The following is a 12,446-nucleotide window of genomic DNA, read 5'->3' as shown; positions in this document are numbered from 1 at the left end:
AATGACTCGCTGTGTGAGGCCCAGAGGCTTTCCAATAATGGCAATCTGCATACTATTAATTATTGATGATGTTCATTTGGTGGAGTAAGTAATTCCTAACGTTAATAGCTCTTGGAGGGCACCATGAATCATCATCATCATGGTGTGGTGCAGTGCCAGCAACGTGGTTTTGTCACAGAGCTGCCTTTCCTTAACTTCAGTTGGAATACAAAGCTCCAGTTTGCAAAAATATTGCCTTTTCTCTCCTCTGTTGCAGAGGAGATGGATTTTTTTTGAAAGCAGCCTTCAGGAGGAAAAATTAACTCTAGCAGGAGTATTTAAATAAGCATTTTTAATAGATCAAATACCCCCGTGCTCCTGACACTGCTTAATGAGAAAACAAATTATGTGGCAGCAGTAGATTTTCTTTTTTGAATTTTTATTTGCAAATGGTTCCCTCACCTTCCCTTTTGCTTCCATCCCTGCAGTTGAGTGCATGGATGCACCATGGCAGAGCTTTCTGCACACCAAAGGGCTTTTGGGCAGTGCCAGGTGCTGTCATGCACAGTGAGCAGGAAGGATAATTCACCCTTAATTTGGTGACAGAAAAAACAGAACATCAGATCCAAAGAGATGGGGTTGGTTTTTCTATTTTTCCTTTTTTATTTTTTTTTTAATTTTCTCCCTTCTTTCCTCCTTTTTTTCCCCTGCCCTCTCTTTGCCTTCTTTTTGCCTTCTCTTTTCCCTTCTTTTTTCCCCTATTTCCCCCTCTTTTCCCCCCTCCTTTTCTCCCTTCTTTTTTCCCCTTTTCTCCCCCTTTTTCCCCTTCTGTTTTTTTTCCCCTTCTTTTTCCACCTTCCTCCTCCTTCTCAAGCCCTGGCCCAGGTTGCCCAGAGAGACTCTAAAGCAGCTCCTGATGCTTTGATGAGGGCAGTGACTCAGCTCCCAGTGATTCTCCTTAAAAACATCCTGGAGTCCCAGCATCTGGCCCGGCTGGGAACGTGTGGTAGGGAGGAGGAGAGGAGGTGTGATGTCAAATCTGGGATTCATTGGAATTCAGGCAGTTTGTGTGTGACTGGAGATTTTAAAATAATCCAGGATGCCCTGTGTCTCAGTGCAGTCCTGGTTTATCCAGAGCCTCCCTCATCCTGGGAATGTGGAGATGGAACACCCTTTCCCTTCCTTTTCCCAGTGTTCTCTCCAGCTTTGCACTGGAAAAAATTTCTCCTCAGCACACGAGGAATGCTTCACTCAGTGACTAATTAGTATTGCTATTAATACAAGATGTGATTCCATTAGATTAATCTATCTTATTGGTCAGGCTTTAATTAATTAGGTAATAAAGGCGACCCTAAAAAAAACCCCCTTGAATGCTGGTTAATGAAACCTATGGATCTACTTATTAAGAATTAAACCCTTTCTGCCTTTGATATTTTTCCACGTTATTAAACCCTGCTCTGTTTCTTTGTATGGTTTGTCCCATCAATAACGAATCTCTTTCTTTTGAATCGCTTTATGTGAGCCAAGAAATCTAATATTATCTAATTAGGGACAACTCTTCCTGCATAATAAATACAGGAGCAGCAAAATCAATTTGTTCCAGGCATTTTGTATTATTGTTGTTAAAAAAGTCCAGCCTGAGGCACCAAATACCTGTTTTCATAGGAAAAAATTCTCTCTGGAGATGAAGAACTGGTTCCAGTCCTGGGGCTGAGAACCCTGGGAAGCCCAGCTTGGGGCAGCTGGAGGCTGCAGTGGGGGCAAGACCTGCCTCAATCCCAAAGGGGCTGAGGAAAACCCCACAATTTTGAAGAATTTTCACAGTCTGGATGCATCCAACCCTTCCCTGTGTCCATGTTTCGTGGTCCCTTTGGTCCCAGCAGGTTGGGAACAGGTTAGTGCTGGATGAAGTGAATCTGCCTCCTGTGTCATGGGAGGGATGGGATAAAACAAGGCTCTGCTTGGTTTTCCAGGATAAAACTTTGGTTTTGGAGTGTTTCCAGAGCCTTTCCTTCCTTCTGCCCAGGGCCAGGGGTTTCACTGGGATTCACTGTGATAAAAGTTCAGGGAATTGTTGCAGGAGCAGTGTGTAGGTTTTAATGCTGCAAAAATCCAGAGGTTCTCTTTTTATGTGTTTCACCCTCTTGTGTCAAAACATTTGTGGTTATAGCTGGATGGAGCTGAAATTCCAGGATTTCTGGCTTTGTGGCACTGCTGTGAATCACTCCAGCTCCAGCCTGGCTCTCCACTGCTTTCCCAGTGCATTCAGTCTGTAAATCCACACATGGTTTTGCTGGGCACAGTTAAACTCAGCCTTTGCCCATAAGGACAGATGGCAACAGGAGGGGCAGGAAAGCTTTTATAAGAAACAATAAATTTGGAGAAAGGCAAGGAGGTACAGAATTATTCTCGAGATCTAATTATTGCAGGGAATGAAAAAACCCAGCCTTCTTGAACTCTCCTTCTCAGGGTTAGACTAATATGAAGCATTTAATCATTAGGGAGATGAAATTAGTTCACCCAGATTGATCTCGAAGCTGAACTGGAAAGTTGGACAAAATAATAATTTCATAAACTTCCTTAGAATAACAATTTTCCTGGACAATTATGCTGAAGGACATCAGCTGGTAACCTTGTGGGGCTCCCATGCCCACGTGTGCTGCATCTGGGAAGAGGGATGGAAAATGAGCTGCTGTTTTTGAGAGACAGGAACGGGAATGTTTTGTCTCAGGGTGGGTGCTGAGGCTCAGACCTCGTGGGAGGGTTCCCTGGAGCTTCAATTTTTCTGCCTTTTTTTTGTTTTGCTTTGTTTTAATTGAAAGATTTGGTTGGTGAATATTTAAGGGAAGTGGGTTTCTCTTCTCAGTTTTTAATTTCCCAGAAGGAATTGTGATTTTAGCAGCTCCTCTCCAGTTTCTAGTCCCGAGTGTAGTCGGGGTCAACTGCCAGAATTTGTCTGAAGGATGGAAAAAAACAGCGTGAGAATTGAAGAAAATTGTTGCAAGTTGTTCCAATGACATAACGAGACTCGGGTGATGTGATTAATGACTAATTAGCAGGAGGTCTTTGCAGGTGGTCAGGACCTGCAGTTCCAGCTTCTCTGGTCTTCGAGGGACTTTGTTGTTACTGAAACAATGGGGAGATGTTCTGTTTGTCATTGAAGTTTAGTATAAGGAAAAACAAAGTTATTTATAACCTAAAAATGGCTCGAAGTTTTCAAAAAACGAGTGTAGGAGAATCCAAAGCAGTGCTGGAAAATAAGTGAGGCTGTTGCTACCTGGGCATCCCTCCAGGAGAGAAGAACAGCTGCGGGATCTGCAGCAGCAGCTTCAAAATGCACCCCGAGTGCTGCTCTGCAATAGTTTCCTTGGCAGAATTGGTGAGTTCAGGGGAAAATGGGATGTTTAACTGCCTGGAGAAGGAGCCAGGCACCTGTGTCAGAGGAGGCAGCCCCAGTGAGTGTTTCAGGGGCTGTTCTTGTCGTGGAGCTTTCGGGAGGAAACAAAGACTGTCTGTAGCTGGCTGTTGCCAGATGACTCAAAATAATGACAGTGTGAGCAGTAAACAGTTTTAATTTATACAGGTGACATTTAAAATGCAAATCAGACCTTAAGATAATTGCTGGAAATAAGGGAGCCTCTGTTGGTTTAGGGAATATTTCCAGTTTCTATGGAAATTATTTATAATGCAGTGAGATCAATGAAGGAGTTGGTGTCTTGGGGGATTTGGCAGGAGTTGCTCCTCCATGGAGTCACAAGACTTGTTTAAAGGGAATGCCCAGGGACAGCAGCTGGTGGTGAAGGGAATTTCTGAGGTAAAAAGTGCTCAAATCTCTAGAAAAAAGATAATTTTTTTCTCTTGACATTGCAAATACAGGTGGGCCAAAATTAGGTGATGTTACAATAAATGTGGGTGCCTAAAGCTGCTCCCTGAGAGAACTTGGAGTCTCACATCTTTACAAGGGATGGGGTGACAGGACAAGGGGGAATGGCCTCACGCTGCCAGAGGGCAGGGTTAGGTGGGATATTGGGAAGGAATTTTCCCCCGTGAGGGAGGTGAGGCCCTGGCACAGGTTGCCCAGAGAAGCTGTGGCTGCCCCTGGATCCCTGGAAGTGTCCAAGGCCAGGTTGGAGGGGGCTTGGAGCAACCTGGGCTGGTGGAAGGTGTCCCTGCCCATTTTAATGTGGTTTATGTTGCTCAGTGGGTTTTTAAGAGCTCTGCCCTGACCTCCTCCAAAGCAATTATTTCCTCTCTGTGGTCAGTGAGGAAATAGGTATCTCCTGGGGACCTCAGCATCTTTATCTGATTTATAACGGATTTCTCCACTCTTTACAACACCAACCTTGTTTTCTGCTGTGATTTCCCTTCCTCTACTGAAGCTGAACTTCCAGGTCGAGGCTTTGAGGATGTTTCAATGGTAGTTGTCCAAGTGCTTTTTTCCCTGATCAGCCTCCCACAAACCCTTTAATTTACCTGCTGTTAATCCTTCTTTGTAGCCAGCTTGCAGGTTTGTTATTCCATGTTTTGCACACCATTTACCCAGTTAGCTGTAAGATGTGATCTTGTTTCCATCTGGGTGGTTTCTCATCAGCTCCCGTGGGTGGGAGTGTGGAACACGCAGGTCTGTGGGTGCTCCCACCACTGTGTGTATAAAAATAAACCTTTTGCCTACAGAGGATGAACAAAAATGCAATTCTGAGTTGCAGAAGGGCGGTTCAGGTGATCTTTGGTTGTGGTTTGTTGTGTGCTCAGTGGATCTGTGAAGTGTGAGGTGTGGGAGGGAGCTGTGGGTGCACACAGTGCCACGGGCACCTTCAGAGCCCTGGAAACCCAGGAGGTGACAGGGATTGGCCTGTAGGATCCCACAGAAAGGTGCTGAGTGATGCCAGCCTCGGGTCTCACTCCTCCTCCTCCAGCCCTGCTCCTGCTGGCTGCTCCTGTGCCACTGGATCCACCTCATTCCTGGTCATTGGGTGGCACTGCCAAGGAAACAGAGACCGTGGGGGGCTGCAGGTGCCTCCCAAAGAGGAGCTGAGCTGGGTGAGCCCAGCAGGGAGGGAGGGAGCCCATTTGTGTCTCGTGTAGCCCAGGCTGGGGTGTCCCTGTGCCCCCTGGTGCCACAGCTGCCCAGGCTGTGCCCATGGAGGGGGGACACTGTGCTGCCTCCAGAGCAGCCTCCAGGGCTGTATTTCCAGGGCTCTTTTCCTACCTATTCCTTTGCCCAGGTGCTGTTGCATAAGGAAAGATGAACTGGTCCTTTCACCTCATTACTGTCCTTGTCTTCCTCTCACAGCCACTTACACCTCCCTGGCTGTCACCCCCATAACTGTCACCCCCATAACTCTCACCCCCCTGGAGCTCTTCCCACCTGGAAGTTGCATTTCAGCTCCCACCTGAGGCTCTGCCTGACCTTATCCTTCCCCCCAGCACTCCCACTGCCTCGGGAGCCCGGGTGTGAAGTACTTTGCCTCTGCCTGGGGCCAACCCCCTCACAAAGGTGTAAATTTATGCAATTCCATGGATTTCATTTGGCTGTGAGCTTGGGACCTGGCATATGCAAGAGGTTGCTAATATATTATTCATTTTAACGTTATCTTCTCATTCTTTATTCCTTGAATCACCTACACTGGAGCTACAGCAACAGGCTGTTATGTCTTCTCTATCTTTAATTGGGTCTTCTTATAAGGTTTAAAGAGGTTTTCATATGCAGGTTAATAACTTGCAGTTGCACTTCAAATTAATGTTTTTATTCAGTGATCAGTTGTTTGTGCAGCTCTGAGGACTCAGCAAATCTGTAAGTTATTTATAATAAATTCTGTAACCACCTGATGGCTATTAGGGGCTATTTAAAATTAATGTCATCCACGTTTGCTGATGTTTCTAACAGTCCCAATTCCTTAACCACTGATAAATAATGTATAAAAAGCAGTGTAACAAGCAATATCAGTGTGTTTCCCACCTTTTCATGGCAACATGTGCTGGGGGCTGTGGGCAAAGGTGAAACTCCTGCCTGTCAGGTCCCTTCCAACCCAAACCATTCTGGGATTCTCAGATCCAAAATGTTCTCATCAGGTTTGAAACTCAGTCCAGCTGTTTCTCTGCAGGCAAAGCAGAAACCAAAGGTCTCAGAGATGGATGTTTTACCTTCAGGATGTTTGGTCAATGAAAGCCCAGTTTTTGGAAGAAGCCAAGTAATTCCTGTCCCCAGGGATTTATGAGAAATCTCTGGGGAACATGTGGTGTGATGGAAGTGCTGCCAGGGTGACTGTGGTCCTGGTGCCCCTGGTGAGGAGAGGATGTTCCTTCCAGGACAAACAGTTCCTTGTGCAAATGATCCATAGGAATAACAGGTTAAAAGTAATGACTTTGCAGGTCCTTCCCTCTCCCAGGACAGTGGCAGTGGGCTGGTGTTAAAAGGTTATTCAACCTCTGACTGTAACACTGCTGTGAGGTGTCAGGTACAGGTCCATAATCCTCACCAGTTACTCTTGTGCTTATGAACTCATTAGGAATTGCATGAACTAAAGCACATTGATTGGAGGTTGATTTCCATATGGAGCCAAATCCTCTCATTTTGACACTGCTGGCCCAACAAATATCAGCAAATGACCTGGTAGGGATGGGTTCAAAACACCACTTTGCTTGTACCTGCAAGTCTGTGTGATAATTCTGGTTTTTCACCACGGTTTGGAAAGAGGATCCCTGCAAAGATCAAGATCCAGCTTTCAAAGGATGAATTGAAAACCAGTGGCTGTGACCCCCGGAGTCCTGTTTTCCAGGAAGGAGTTTCAGCAGCGGGATCTGTCTGCTCTCCAGCGGTAAATTACTCCCTCTTTGTTTATTAAACTCTTCCTGGGTAAACAGGAGAGTTGCAAAACAGAAGTGCACGTGTTTAATAAACAGTCCATGGGTGTTACAAACACATCACCAAGTGCCCACGTGCTGCAGAGTGTGGGGAGGGCCCCAGCAGGACCCTTGGCATCATTCACAAGCACCCAGCCAGCCTGTTTCCTTGGATTTCCCACTCCTTGAAACCTCAGACAAGGATTTATCAAGACTTCACAAAGCAAACGTGGCTTCCACCAGGTGAGTGCCCGTGGGTGCCAAATAATTTAGGGGTTTCTCTGGGAGATATTTGTGCTGCTGAAAAGAACTTGCCCCACAATCAATGGGGCTTGTTTTCCCTGATACAGAACAGTTGGCTGCTTTTAAGAAGTCTGTGTGTTTTCCAAGCAAAAATGAATGACTCCAGGTGTCACTCTCCAATTAAATTAAAATTTGTCTTTCCTAAGCAAGGGTGGGCGATGGGTGAAGCCTCTGGTCCTTCTCCCAACACCTCTCACTGTACCTGTGTGAGGTTTTTTCCCTCACCTGAGCAAAGTCTGGATAAAATTTCATGCCTAGGGATGGAGTGTGGAATGCAGCTGCCCCAGGCTGGGGTTTGGTGGCCCTGGCACACGTGGCTGTGCCGTGAGCAGGCGTTGGGAGCAGAAAGTGAAGCACAGACAGGGATGTGACCACCTGACCCACAGCCCCAGAGGAGCTCCCCTGCTCCTGCAGGAGCTGCCAGGGGAGTATTAATGACCACGGGCTCTGACACCCCATTTTACATCTCATCTGAGTACACAGAGTGCAAAAGTAATTTAATTCCGGCGTCGCAATTAAGGAAACAATTATCTCCCGTGTCTTGGGCTGATCTCCAGGTCATCTCAGCATTATCCCTTCTGATCTCATTATAAATTTAAAATATGTAATAAATTGGCTCTTAATTCCATGGGAAAGGTCAAGCTTGCTTTCTACAAGAGACAGGGGTGTATTTAATGGGAAGATCTCAAGGACAGGGGAAACATTTGTTCATGACTAAGGGAATGAGCACCAGCCAACCTCCTGAGGAGTGTTGGGAAGGACTTCTGCACGTGCACCACCTTTCCAAGGGCAAATCCTGCCTGGAGACACTTTCCCAAGAGGAAAGATCTCACCCAGGGGCAACTAAATGTTGGTGTTTCATCAGAAGTGACTCTTGGGGGATCCAGAACAGGGGGAGCCTCATTGTGTACAGGGAGCAAAGGGGTGACTTGAGACTCAGGGAACTTCAGCACTTCATTCCCTGGGACATTTTTGACAACCTGCTTGAGAAAGTGAGTTAGCAGGTCATGTTGTGGTCAACAGGCCATTTTAAAGTTAATAAAAGCCTTGACAAGTGCAGTAAGATCCATTGCACTAAGCTGAGCTTCGTTGACCTACCCCTGTTAAGTTCTGGCTTATGTAGGTTGTGATTTAGTTTTTTTAGAGATTTATATCATCATACCAAAAAACAAAACAAAAAAAAAACCAAAGCAAAACAAAAAAAAAAAGAAAGCTTAGTATAAATAATAAACAACTCTATGACTTTGGTTTACTCTTTCAGATATATAATTACAGCAAAACTGTCCAGTGCTGGCCATGGATGCTGGAGGCTGTGGCACCACCAGTGACATCTGCAACCCCAACCCCGCAGTGGGATTGCTGGGCATGAACCAGGTGAGCTGGACTTGCTTCCCTAAGTGGGGAATGTAGAGCACAAACTGTGGCTGCCCCATCCCTGGGAGTGTCCAAGGCCAGGCTGGACAGGGCTTGGAGCAACCTGGGCTGGTGGGAGGTGTCCCTGCCCATGGCAGGGGGTGGCACTGGATGAGCTTTGAGGTCCCTTCCAACCCAAACCATTCCACAATTGGTAGATTGATCAATAATTGTATCAATTACATTTCTCAGGGTGGATGTTGACACTTGGTCAAAGCTCTGAGGTTGATAAAATGACCTATAGGGCTTGGTGACTGATGGTTTCCCTCCCTCTGCTTTCCAGACAAAGCATATTATGAAGAAAAAGCCAGCCAATGGAGGCTGCTGTCTCTCTGGTTCATTCCTGCAAATGGAATTAGTTAAATAATAAATCCCACTGATCAAGGTTTTCATATAAGCATAGAAATCCTTTGAAGTGTAAAAGGTGCTGCTAAAATGCTGCATTTGTGTAACTTAAGTAAACCTCAATTTAAAAGAAAGAAGATGAGAATTTTTATCTTTTATTGGTTATTCTATTCACTTCTGGTTTATGTGCTTTCCAGGAGGTAAAAAATAATTCAAAACTGGACTTACAGCAGAATTCTCCATTCAAACTGTTTAATATACATTGCCTGGCAGTGCAGAGGACACATAATTATGTACGTCTATCTTTTCTGCAGGAATGTATTATTTAGGTGCATGTTTTAAAAGCTCTGAGCACACAAAGTCCTGGCTGGGGTGAGAGGAGCCTCCAGACCTTCCCAGAGCATCTCCTGGTGCAGCATCCACCAGGTCTGGCTGGTCCTGGCTCTCCATGGCTCAGCTCCCTGCTGATGGTGCCAAACCATGCAAACCACCAAGATTTGGTAACACTGAAAATTCAGTAGAACTGGCCTGGTCAGCCCCTGGTGGGTGGTTCCCAGAGATGTGGGGTGGGCATCCATGGGCAGGCCCATCACCCCCCTCCCACCCACAGCTGGGCACACTGGGGGGACAGGTGTCCCCTCTCACCTGGGGGGAATCTGCCCCTCTCCACTGTACAGTTCTGCTGGAACATCTCAGTTAAACTGGGATCATTTGCACCCCCTGGTTCCTGAGCAACTTCAGGAACTTGGTTGGTTCGCTCACATTAATAGCAGATGGTTTAACTTGCCCAAACAAATTCATTTCTGAGTGGTTTGAGTGTGTTTGTCATTGCAGGACCAGGCCCTTTTCTCTCACAGAGAATGAATTGAAGGTGGAAACAGATGTTCACCCTGCAAACCTTATCCTTTGAGCCCTGGGAAGTGTCCAAGGCCAGGCTGGACGGGGCTTGGAACAACGTGGGATAGTGGAAGGCAAGTACACTTAAAGGGGTGAGGAAACCTGTTTTCCCTCTGTTTTTTATCCCCAATCCAAGGCTAATGTCTTCAGGAGTCCTTTCCTGAAGACAAAATGGATATGAGTACAGTTACTTTTATGCCCTGTTTGTTTGGATAATGTTAGGGGAGGACAAGCTGCTTTAAAGGAGTTAAAAATCAAACTTTAGCTTTTTTATAAAAGTTCTCTTTTTGCCACCTTTTACAATAAATACTTGATGCATTTCCCCAAAGATGGGGATGAGCCACCAGCCCTTGTCCTTCACTGAGAAGAAGCAGGTTGGGTCACCACCACAGACAGAAATCTTGTCTGTACCACAGACCTGCTTTCCATAAATTATTACATCCACAATCCTCTTTCCATAAATTATTTTGAAACCTAATAATAATAATAATGAACAAACTTACTCAGGAGCTGCTTCACAAAGTTGAAAGCAGGGGAAAGCAGAGGGCTGTGTGTGGATGTTCCTGCAGTGAGTGAGCCTTAGAACAAAACCCTGCAGAGACCCTGGGATTTTTATTTTTCAGTAGTTTTTCTTTTAAAAAAAAAATCTAGATTATTAACAAGCTACAAAGATGAAAAGCTTTCAACTTCCTTATATTTATCTGGAGAAACACTCTGGGAGGGCAATGACACGGGACAGGCTCATAGACTCATTTCGCTTTTCTAAACAGATAAATATATTTATTAGCTGTGCCTGGTGGGGGGTGGAGCACCTATTCCTGCTGCAGGTGGCTCAGGGGGGTTCTTCCTGGGTGTTTAACTCCATGGATGTCAGGCTGCTGATCCCAAACTGGTTGCTGTTCTCCATTGCAGCTTGGGGCTGTTCTGAAGCCGAGGTGGTTTGGGGGTCTGGGCTGTCCCTGGGAATTTGCTGGGATGAAAGGCAGCAAAGGAGGAGTTTGCTGTGGCTTTAGTGGGGGATGTTCTGGTTATGGGCAGTGGTGCTGGATGTGGGGTCATCAAAATCAGTGGATGCACTGGAGCATCTTCCTGGTGCAGCTGCTGAGATCCCTTCCCGGGAACTCCCCGGGCTCTGGGGTGGGAAAAGCCTGCACAGAAAAGAGATATCTGAAAGAACAGAAATATTGAAAACAATATTTAGAATCTGTAAATGTTCTCCTGTTTTTTTCCAGGGTGAAAAGCACGTGGGTCCTTCCCTCCTGCTGGGGTACAGCCCAGGAACTGGGCATCCCAGCACTGATGGAAAGAGGGTTGAGCCACCAGCCAAGGCCTGGTTTGCTTTTAAATTAGACAAAGGTGTGCCCTGCTGTGCAGCCCAGCCCTGTGGAGCAGGGATCTCCTTCTGGCTCGGCCCCAGGAGGCAGCTGGAGCTCCAGATGCTCCAGGGCTTCCAGGCAGCAGGGATTTCTTGGCCTTGGTCATGTTTCTGCTGTGAAATTAGAGATCAGAGACTTGTTACCATTCTAAACAGAGGATAATAAAACTTGGCTTGTTTAGACCTCTGAGGGGCCCTCTAGGGTAAGGTATCCATTACATTAACACAGAAAAATATAATTATAATAATTTAAAATAATATTTTAGGTTTATACATCGTCTCACTCTTTTAAAGGTGGGGTTTGTTTTCCACCTCAGGCCATGAACCTATTTAATTTCCATAGAACTTCTTTCTTCTCATTCTGAACAAAATTAATTTCATTTTGTTTTTTTAACAGACTTGTTGCCTCGTTCTTACTTTAAAGCCCTCGTTGACTCCAACCTGGTGGTTCTCAGGTGAATTTAGTGCTGTGTTTGTGCTGGAAATGCCACCACCTCCAATTCCTTCCCCCTCCAGTGGATAAATAGAAACGTTGGCAGTAAGAAGGTGAGAGAGCTCTGACATTTGGCCATAAAGCCCCGTTATTGTTTATAACCATGGCCCTGCACTGAAATGCCACAGGAAAACGAGAGCAATGGTGAGTAACAAATATTAGATCACTCTGACAGGGGAGTGTCTGCTCTACCTCGGGTCTGCTCACCCAGCCAAAGTTACCTGTGAGGAAATCAGGTTTTATGAACCCTCTGCACTCCTCCACAGCACAGCCCTGATTTAAAGGGTTCCTTTTTTCTGTCTCACAACACAATCCTGCTTCCCTGGCATGATGTGCTGGCCAGGACTTCTGTGGCTCCTGGGCACAGAGAAGGGGTTTTTAATAACTTGGTAGTTCTCCTCAGTTATCCACCCATGAAACACATTGAAGCCACTTCTTTGTCCCACAGAACTGAGCAATGGAGAGAGGATCCTGCCATCAATCAAAGCAGTCACGGTGTCTCTTGGTGGGCTCTGGATTTCTGCAATCCACAGTTTTTGGTTGGGTTATGCAGGCAAATGGAAAGTTCAGTCTCGTGGTGCCAAACCATTGGGCACCAAACCCGAGGAACTGGGCAGTGAAACAGCACCTCAGAGAGGGCTTTTTTCACACCATCTGTTCTCCTTGCTCTGTGGACAAGCGTGTTCCAGGGCTTGCCCAGAGGAGGGCAGCAGGAGCCCTCGGACCCAGCCCGGTGATGGAGGAAGTTCTGCTTTGCTGGCATCGTTTCAGAGCATGTTTGGGTGGTCTCCTGGCTCC

At 46.2% G+C, this 12,446-nt stretch overlaps 1 long non-coding RNA gene across 1 annotated transcript; it reads right to left on the bottom strand.

The window, feature by feature from the left end:
• Positions 1-792: 792 nt before the first annotated feature.
• On the bottom strand, positions 793-5,293 carry LOC135420110 (uncharacterized). Its single transcript, XR_010433360.1, has 3 exons — positions 5,189-5,293; positions 4,453-4,958; positions 793-3,105 (listed from the first exon to the last, which is right to left on the bottom strand). It is a non-coding gene; the product is annotated as an uncharacterized LOC135420110 (long non-coding RNA).
• Between the last annotated feature and the right edge of the window lie 7,153 nt (positions 5,294-12,446).

Source organism: Pseudopipra pipra, chromosome 11 (assembly GCF_036250125.1).
Source record: "Pseudopipra pipra isolate bDixPip1 chromosome 11, bDixPip1.hap1, whole genome shotgun sequence".
In the NCBI taxonomy this organism is placed as follows: domain Eukaryota; kingdom Metazoa; phylum Chordata; class Aves; order Passeriformes; family Pipridae; genus Pseudopipra; species Pseudopipra pipra.
Note: the sequence above shows the minus strand (reverse complement) of the source record. Positions and strands in the feature narration are given on the sequence as shown.